The sequence below is a fragment of the Lepidochelys olivacea genome (assembly GCF_965140295.1).
Source record: "Lepidochelys olivacea isolate rLepOli2 genome assembly, chromosome: 28".
Classification (NCBI taxonomy): domain Eukaryota; kingdom Metazoa; phylum Chordata; order Testudines; family Cheloniidae; genus Lepidochelys; species Lepidochelys olivacea.
This window is the reverse complement of record NC_140438.1, coordinates 5,297,181-5,304,051: the sequence shown is the minus strand read 5'-3', so window position 1 is coordinate 5,304,051 and position 6,871 is coordinate 5,297,181.

Sequence of the window (6,871 nt, the reverse complement as noted above, 5' to 3'; positions counted from 1 at the left end):
GTGTGTAAAATCTCTTCTGATATGTTCCATTCTATACATCCAATGAAGGGGGCTGTAACCCACGAAAGCTTATGCTCTAATAAATTGGTTAGTCTCTAAGGTGCCACAAGTCCTCCAGTTCTTTTTGTGAGAACTAGTGTATAAGAGGAAAAGGAGGACTTGTGGCACCTTAGAGACTAACCAATTTATTTGAGCATAAGCTTTCGTGAGCTACAGCTCACTTCATCGGATGCATTCAGTGGAAAGTTTAGAAGATCTTTTTATATACACACAAAGCATGAAAAAATACCTCCTCCCACCCTACTCTCCTGCTGGTAATAGCTTATCTAAAGTGATCATCAAGTTGGGCCATTTCCAGCACAAATCCAGGTTTTCTCACCCTCCACCCCCCCACACACAAACTCACTCTCCTGCTGGTAATAGCCCATCCAAAGTGACAACTCAATTCACAACGTGCATGATAATCAAGGTGGGCCATTTCCTGCACAAATCCAGGTTCTCTCACCCCCTCACCCTCCTCCAAAAACCACACACACAAACTCACTCTCCTGCTGGTAATAGCTCATCCAAAGTGACCACTCTCCCTACAATGTGCATGGTAATCAATGTGGGCTGTGTCCAGCACAAATCCAGGCTTTCTCACCCCCCGCCCGGATTTGTGGATTTGTGCTGGACATGGCCCACCTTGATTACCATGCAGATTGTAGGGAAAGTGGTCACTTTGGATGAGCTATTACCAGCAGGATAGTGAGTTTGTGTGTGTGGTTTTTGGAGGGGGTGAGAGAACCTGGATTTGTGCAGGAAATGGCCCACCTTGATGATCACTTTAGATAATCTATTACCAGCAGGACATTGGGGTGGGAGGAGGTATTGTTTCATGATTTCTGTGTGTATATAATATCTGCTGCAGTTTCCATGGTATGCATCCAATGAAGTGAGCTGTAGCTCACGAAAGCTCATGCTCAAATAAATTGGTTAGTCTCTAAGGTGCCACAAGTCCTCCTTTTCTTTTTGCGAATACAGGCTAACACGGCTATTACTCTGAAACTAGTGTATAAGAGAATATTGGGCCAGTGTAGATTTTAATTGTTTCTATTTTAAATAGAACATATTTTGCTTAGCTTCAAAGTCAATTTCTATTAAAAGGAAAACTACTGGAGCAGACAAGTTGTATAACCTTTTTCCCCACTTAGACTGTAAGGGTCACTGACTTCCCCACTTCTGTAATTTGCAAAGGAAAAGCATGACATCTGTCACAGGATGTGTCCAGCAGGTAGGAAAGTTGCAATCGTCAACCATCAATATAAAGGAAAAAGCTGAAGTCCGTTGCCTTTCATATGAAAAAAGCCATCTAAAGGCTGGTCTACACTGGGAAGCTATGTGGACATAGCCACATCTCTCAGGGGTGTGAAAAATCCACTCCCCTGAGAGAAGTAGTTAATGTGATCTGAGCCCCAGTGTAGACAGGGTTAGGTTGTCAGAAGAATGCTTCCCGTGTTTGAAGGGTAGATATACGCTGAGAGAGACGGATCTCCTATGACAGAGGTGGGCAAACTGCAGCTTGCGAGGCTGTCCTGCCTGGCCCTTGAGTTCCTGGCTGTGGAGGCTAGACCCCTACCCCTCCCCTGCTGTCCCTCCTCCCTGGCAGCTGCACCAGCAGCATGGCTATGATCTCCTGCCGCTCTGAGCGGCATGGAAAGGGGGCAGTGGGGGATAAGGGGCAGGAGCCTTGGGGGGCCGTCAGCGGACAAGGAGTAGGGGGGTTTGGATAAGGCATAGGAGTCTCAGGGGGTGGGGCTGTGGATAGGCAAGCAGGGGCTTGGAGAGGATGGGATCCTGGGAGGGTAGTTTGGGGTAGGGGGTCCGGGGGTGGGAGGCGGTTAGGGGACAAGGAGCAGGGGGAGTTGGGATGGGTCAGAAGTTCTGAGTGGGGCAGTCAGGGGGCAGGAAGTGGGAGGGGGTGGGGGCACAGCCTTCCGTACAGTTTCACAACCCTGATGTGGCTCTCAATGTGGCTCTCAGGGAATCCAGTCATGACCTCGATTTCAATTTCGACTTTTCTCCCTGTATGTGAGAAATCTCCTAGTATGGAGGGCTGAGCCAGCTATCAGATCACCTGGTTCCTCAACTGTAGCTACAGCTCTTTGTACCCATCAGTCCAAAGACTGAGAGAAGTGGAGAGTTTCAGCCGTTATCATTTTAGTGTCGTCTTCTTCCTTTCTCTATTTTTTGTGCTGGCCGTTCTATTATATCAGAGTGGGACTGTATAGCTCAGTGTATGTGTGACAAAAGCTCATTGGTGCCAATTAGCAAAGGGGTCACTGTTATTCACAAGCAACTCCGGTCTCAGACCTGACAAACTTGCCACACCTAATACACTGCTTTTATGATATTTATTCAGGAAGCATAGCAGTAAGACCTCTACTGAAAGCTTGTAAATTATTGTTACTCCTAGTCACTACGAGAGCTTTGTACGAGTCATACTGAAGGAGTAATAGAAGTACATGGAAAATTATGCCCATATGGTATTGTCATGAAAGGGAGTCACTCCAATAATTTGTCTTGGGGTGGACGGCCCATTCCAGTGGGAGGGAATTGTCACCCCTCCCTTGCTAGCCAATTATACGATATATTACTCAATTGTCAACCTTTGAACAAACCTAGAAAAGCCAATGGAAAACTATCAAAGACAAACTCTAGACATCAAAACTCTGTGGAAGTGAAAAGGACACTATGACAATGAGGAGATGGTCCTTTCTGTGAATAAAGAAAAAAGACGGATTCAGTTTATAACAGGGTGGAGAAAAACACTCTGGTCCATTCACCAAGGTGATCCCTGATGACCAGTGGTGCTTCATCAAAGGCAATCGCTGCAATAGACTGAAGTGTGAGGTGAGAATCTACTTAGATAGGGAAAGGTGACTATTAGAGGCTGTAGGTTGCATTTTGTAATTTTGTTCTGTTGGTAATGCATGGTTTCCATCACACATGTTTGTTTCTGTTTAAATCTCTATCCCTTGTTAAATAAATTTCTGTTTGTTCAATAACTGTACTCAAGTGCTGTGTGTGATGCAGTAGAAGTGGTCTGCAGTAAAACTGGTAACCTGGGATATACCGTTCCTTCAGGAAGCTAGGATCTGGGATTTCTCTGAGTATCTGGTGATCGGGGCTGGACCTCAGAGGAGGACACATGGAAGAAACTCAGGGGTTTGGGTGCCTCTATTGTCAACTGGCAGGGCTGCTGTAGCTCAGAGGAGGGGGCTTGAGTGCCTGACCAGCTGGATGAATTTGGTCGCAAACATCCAGCTGCCAAATGCAAAAGTCCCTCTTCCTAGTTGAAGGTGGCAACAAGGAGACTCACAGCCCTCAGCACCCTGAGAAGGGTCACAGTGTGCATCTATGTTGTTCCACCTGTCATGTCCACCCTGGGAAGGCACCCTATAGCATAGTTCCCTGAATCAAAATAGCCCTAAAACTCTGTCCTATGAAATCATGGAACATGTACTCTTCCCTCTGTGAAAACATGTAAAGAATCCAAGCACTGGAGGGGAGGGATTGGGTCCAGAGGGACCTAGACAAATTGGAGGATTGGGCCAAAAGAAATCTGAGGTTCAGCAATGACAAGTTCAGAGTTCTGCACTTAAGATGGAAGAATCCCATGCACTGCTCCAGACTAGGGACCGAATGGCTCAGCAGCAGTTCTGCAGAAAAGGACCTAGGGGTGACAGTGGACGAGAAGTTGGATATGAGTCAACAGTGTGCCCTTGTTGCCAAGAAGGCTAACGGCATTTTGGGCTGTATAAGTAGGGGCATTGCCAGCAGATCGAGGGACGTGATTGTTCCCCTCTATTTGGCACTGGTGAGGCTACACCTGGAGTACTGTGTTTAGTTTTGTCCCCCTCGCCCCCGCCCCCTCGCCCAAAGGATGTGGACAAATTGGAGAGAGTCCAGCAGAGGACAATGGAAATGATTAGGGGCCTGGAGCACATGACTTACGAGGAGAGGCTGAGGGAACTGGGGTTATTTAGTCTGCGGAAGAGAAGAGTGAGGGGGGATTTGATAGCAGCCTTCAACTACCTGAAAGGGGGCTCTAAAGAGGATGGAGCTCGGCTGTTCTCAGTGGTGGCAGATGACAGAACAAGGAGCAATGGTTTCAAGTTGAAGTGTGGGAAACACTATTTCGCTTGGCGGGTGGTGAAGCACTGGAATGGGTTCCCTAGGAAGGTGGTGGAATCTCCATTCTTAAAGTGTACTGGTCAAGGCCAGGCTGTTCTTTGGCTTTTAGTGTGTCTTCTGCCTCCCCCTCCTTGCCCCTCCCAACTGGTTGCTTGACCTTGGCTTGAGAGAGGAGCCAGGCAGCCTTCCAGTGTATATTACACTCCCACCATACCTAGTAACACTTTGGGTCTATCCCTTAACTTTTCCATTATACTAACAAACCGATCCGGCTGGGCAGAAGCAACCTACAGTGTCTTTGTTCTTTCTTCACACATATTAGCAAGGATATAAGAGTATCAAAAATCAAACCCAAAATTCTATCTCAGGCTAACAAACAGACCTATATACTCACAGGGCCTTGGCCAGATTAGCCACATTGCTGCTTTCTGGGACTTTTCGTCTAACTGCTCTGTTTTTCATCAATGAGAATTAAAGGGAAGGTGAAAGAAGAGGAACTCCATTTCCTGCAAGACCTACAGAGATTGCACTAGCAGGGTCTCTGTGCGCAGACACACCCAGCGAATCACAAGCGCGTGTGTTGCAGCAATTGCAGTCCAAGCAACCGCCTTGCCAATGCCCGTCACAGCAGCCCCAGGCTCGTGGTTTGACTTTTTTCCAGTGCTCCTCTGCAAAGGAGCCTTTCCCTTAACAATGTATTAATTAGATTACCGATGGAGGTCTCTTGCATTTTCTAGAAAGACATCAGAAAATGTGACCAGAGGTGGTCACAGAATGATAGAATCTTAGCCTTAGAAGGGACCAGAAAAGTCATCTAGTCTAACCTCCTCTTCTCGGCCTGATGTTGTTTAACATCTTCATTAATTACCTGAATGTAGGAACAGAGCATACTGATCAAACTTGCAGGTGACTTTGCGTACTATTTCTCTGAGTTGGTTGAAATCTGCCTGTCGGAAGTCCAGTGTTCTTGTTTTGATGTTCTCATGTCCTTCTTTCCACAGGATCTTGAATTCTATCAGATCATGATCACTTCCTTCCCAACCACCTTCACATTCCCAACTCATTTACTCCGTTAGTCAAAACCAGATCCAAAATGGATAACCCCCTGCTTGTTTCCTCAACTTCGTGAATCAGAAAGTTGTCCTCTAAACATGCTGAGAATTTTCAGGCCATATTACATTTTGTTCTAATAGTCTTCAATAGTCCCAACAGATATGTGTCCCAGTGTATTCCGATATTCTTTTCCCACATTCTCACAAAAACTTTGCAGTCTTTTCACTGTTTGTGTGGCTATATGAAAATATACAAAATGTTAATGAGAATGCTCTCAATGTCTACCAGGATAGTATCCCCCGTAATTCAGTATACTTGTGCACAATGTGTGCAGGGCATCCAAGGCCTATCACTTTCCTTTTTAAGCTCATCTTTACTTTGGTGTGCAAATGTTCTCTTCCGTGACTATATCAACCACTAAAGTTTGTCTTTGTATTATCTGCTTCCATACTTATTCAGAACATTTATTATCTCAGCTGCAATAAGTTCTGATGTTTCTTGTGGAAGTTTGACAAAATCCACAGGTTTAGTTTGAAGACACAAGCTTTGTAAGCCTTCAAATTGCCATCCAAGAGAGGAAGCAATTTCACATGTCTGTGATTCAATGCACTGAGAGTTCCACGTAGTCAACATTTTTCAGGTTGTCAATTAGTTCATCCTTTGCCAATGGAACAGAAACATTTGCAACTTCACACTTGGTCTGTGCACATCAGCATGAGCGCTAAGGGCACTCACTATTCATTTCGGCTTTGGAGTCCCTCTGTCTATAGCTTGGCCACTAATACTACAGCACTAAAAAGAAAGACAGGTAGTTTCCTAATCAGCAGGATTTAAACCCGTGTGGGGACACCCCGATGAATTTCTGACCTATCACATTAAGCACTTGCCCCCAATTACCCAACATCCAGCTTTTTCATGACCCTTCAGTTGAGTTCTCCATGGGAGAGAGCTTCTAGGAATTGGTAGGTTGTGTCTGTTTTCTCCCAGCCTTTGGATCCTTGTGATACATGATCCTGAGGGGAACCATCTCCTGGAGCTTCCCCACATCCCGCGGAAATCATGACAGTGAGAAACATGTAAGTTATCTGTACGGTGAAAATTTCTGTAAAACAAGACAACATTTATCCTTTATTTGTGCTAGAAGGAAGCCTGATAGTTCCTATAAGGCCACATATAGCTATTTCTAAGGATGACTGCTTATACGGGGGAAATTGACAGTTGATATTGATATCAGCAGTTTCTGGGTATCATTCATGTAAAGATGTGCTCTTTAATAGTCTGTCAAATGTATCGTATTTAGTGTCGGAGAAAACCACAGTTCTCACTCTCAGGGAGAGGGTGCACTAGGACACCAGGTTTCCCCCACCTAGGCAGGTCTCTCTCAAGATAACCAATTAGAGCAAGTATTTCTACCTTTATTACAGACAATAAGCAACAGCTGCATATTGTTTATACATATTCCTTCATGATCTCTTATTTTTCTTACCATTTCTCTTATAGTCGGCATTCTATTCTTATCTAATACAAGGTCACAATAGCTTCTTTCACAGTTGTTTTCCACTTGTTTCGCACTATCCCCGCTTCTACAAATCTCGCTTTATTAAAGCTAGAGTTAGCCTGACTCCTGCTCATTTCAGAGGCC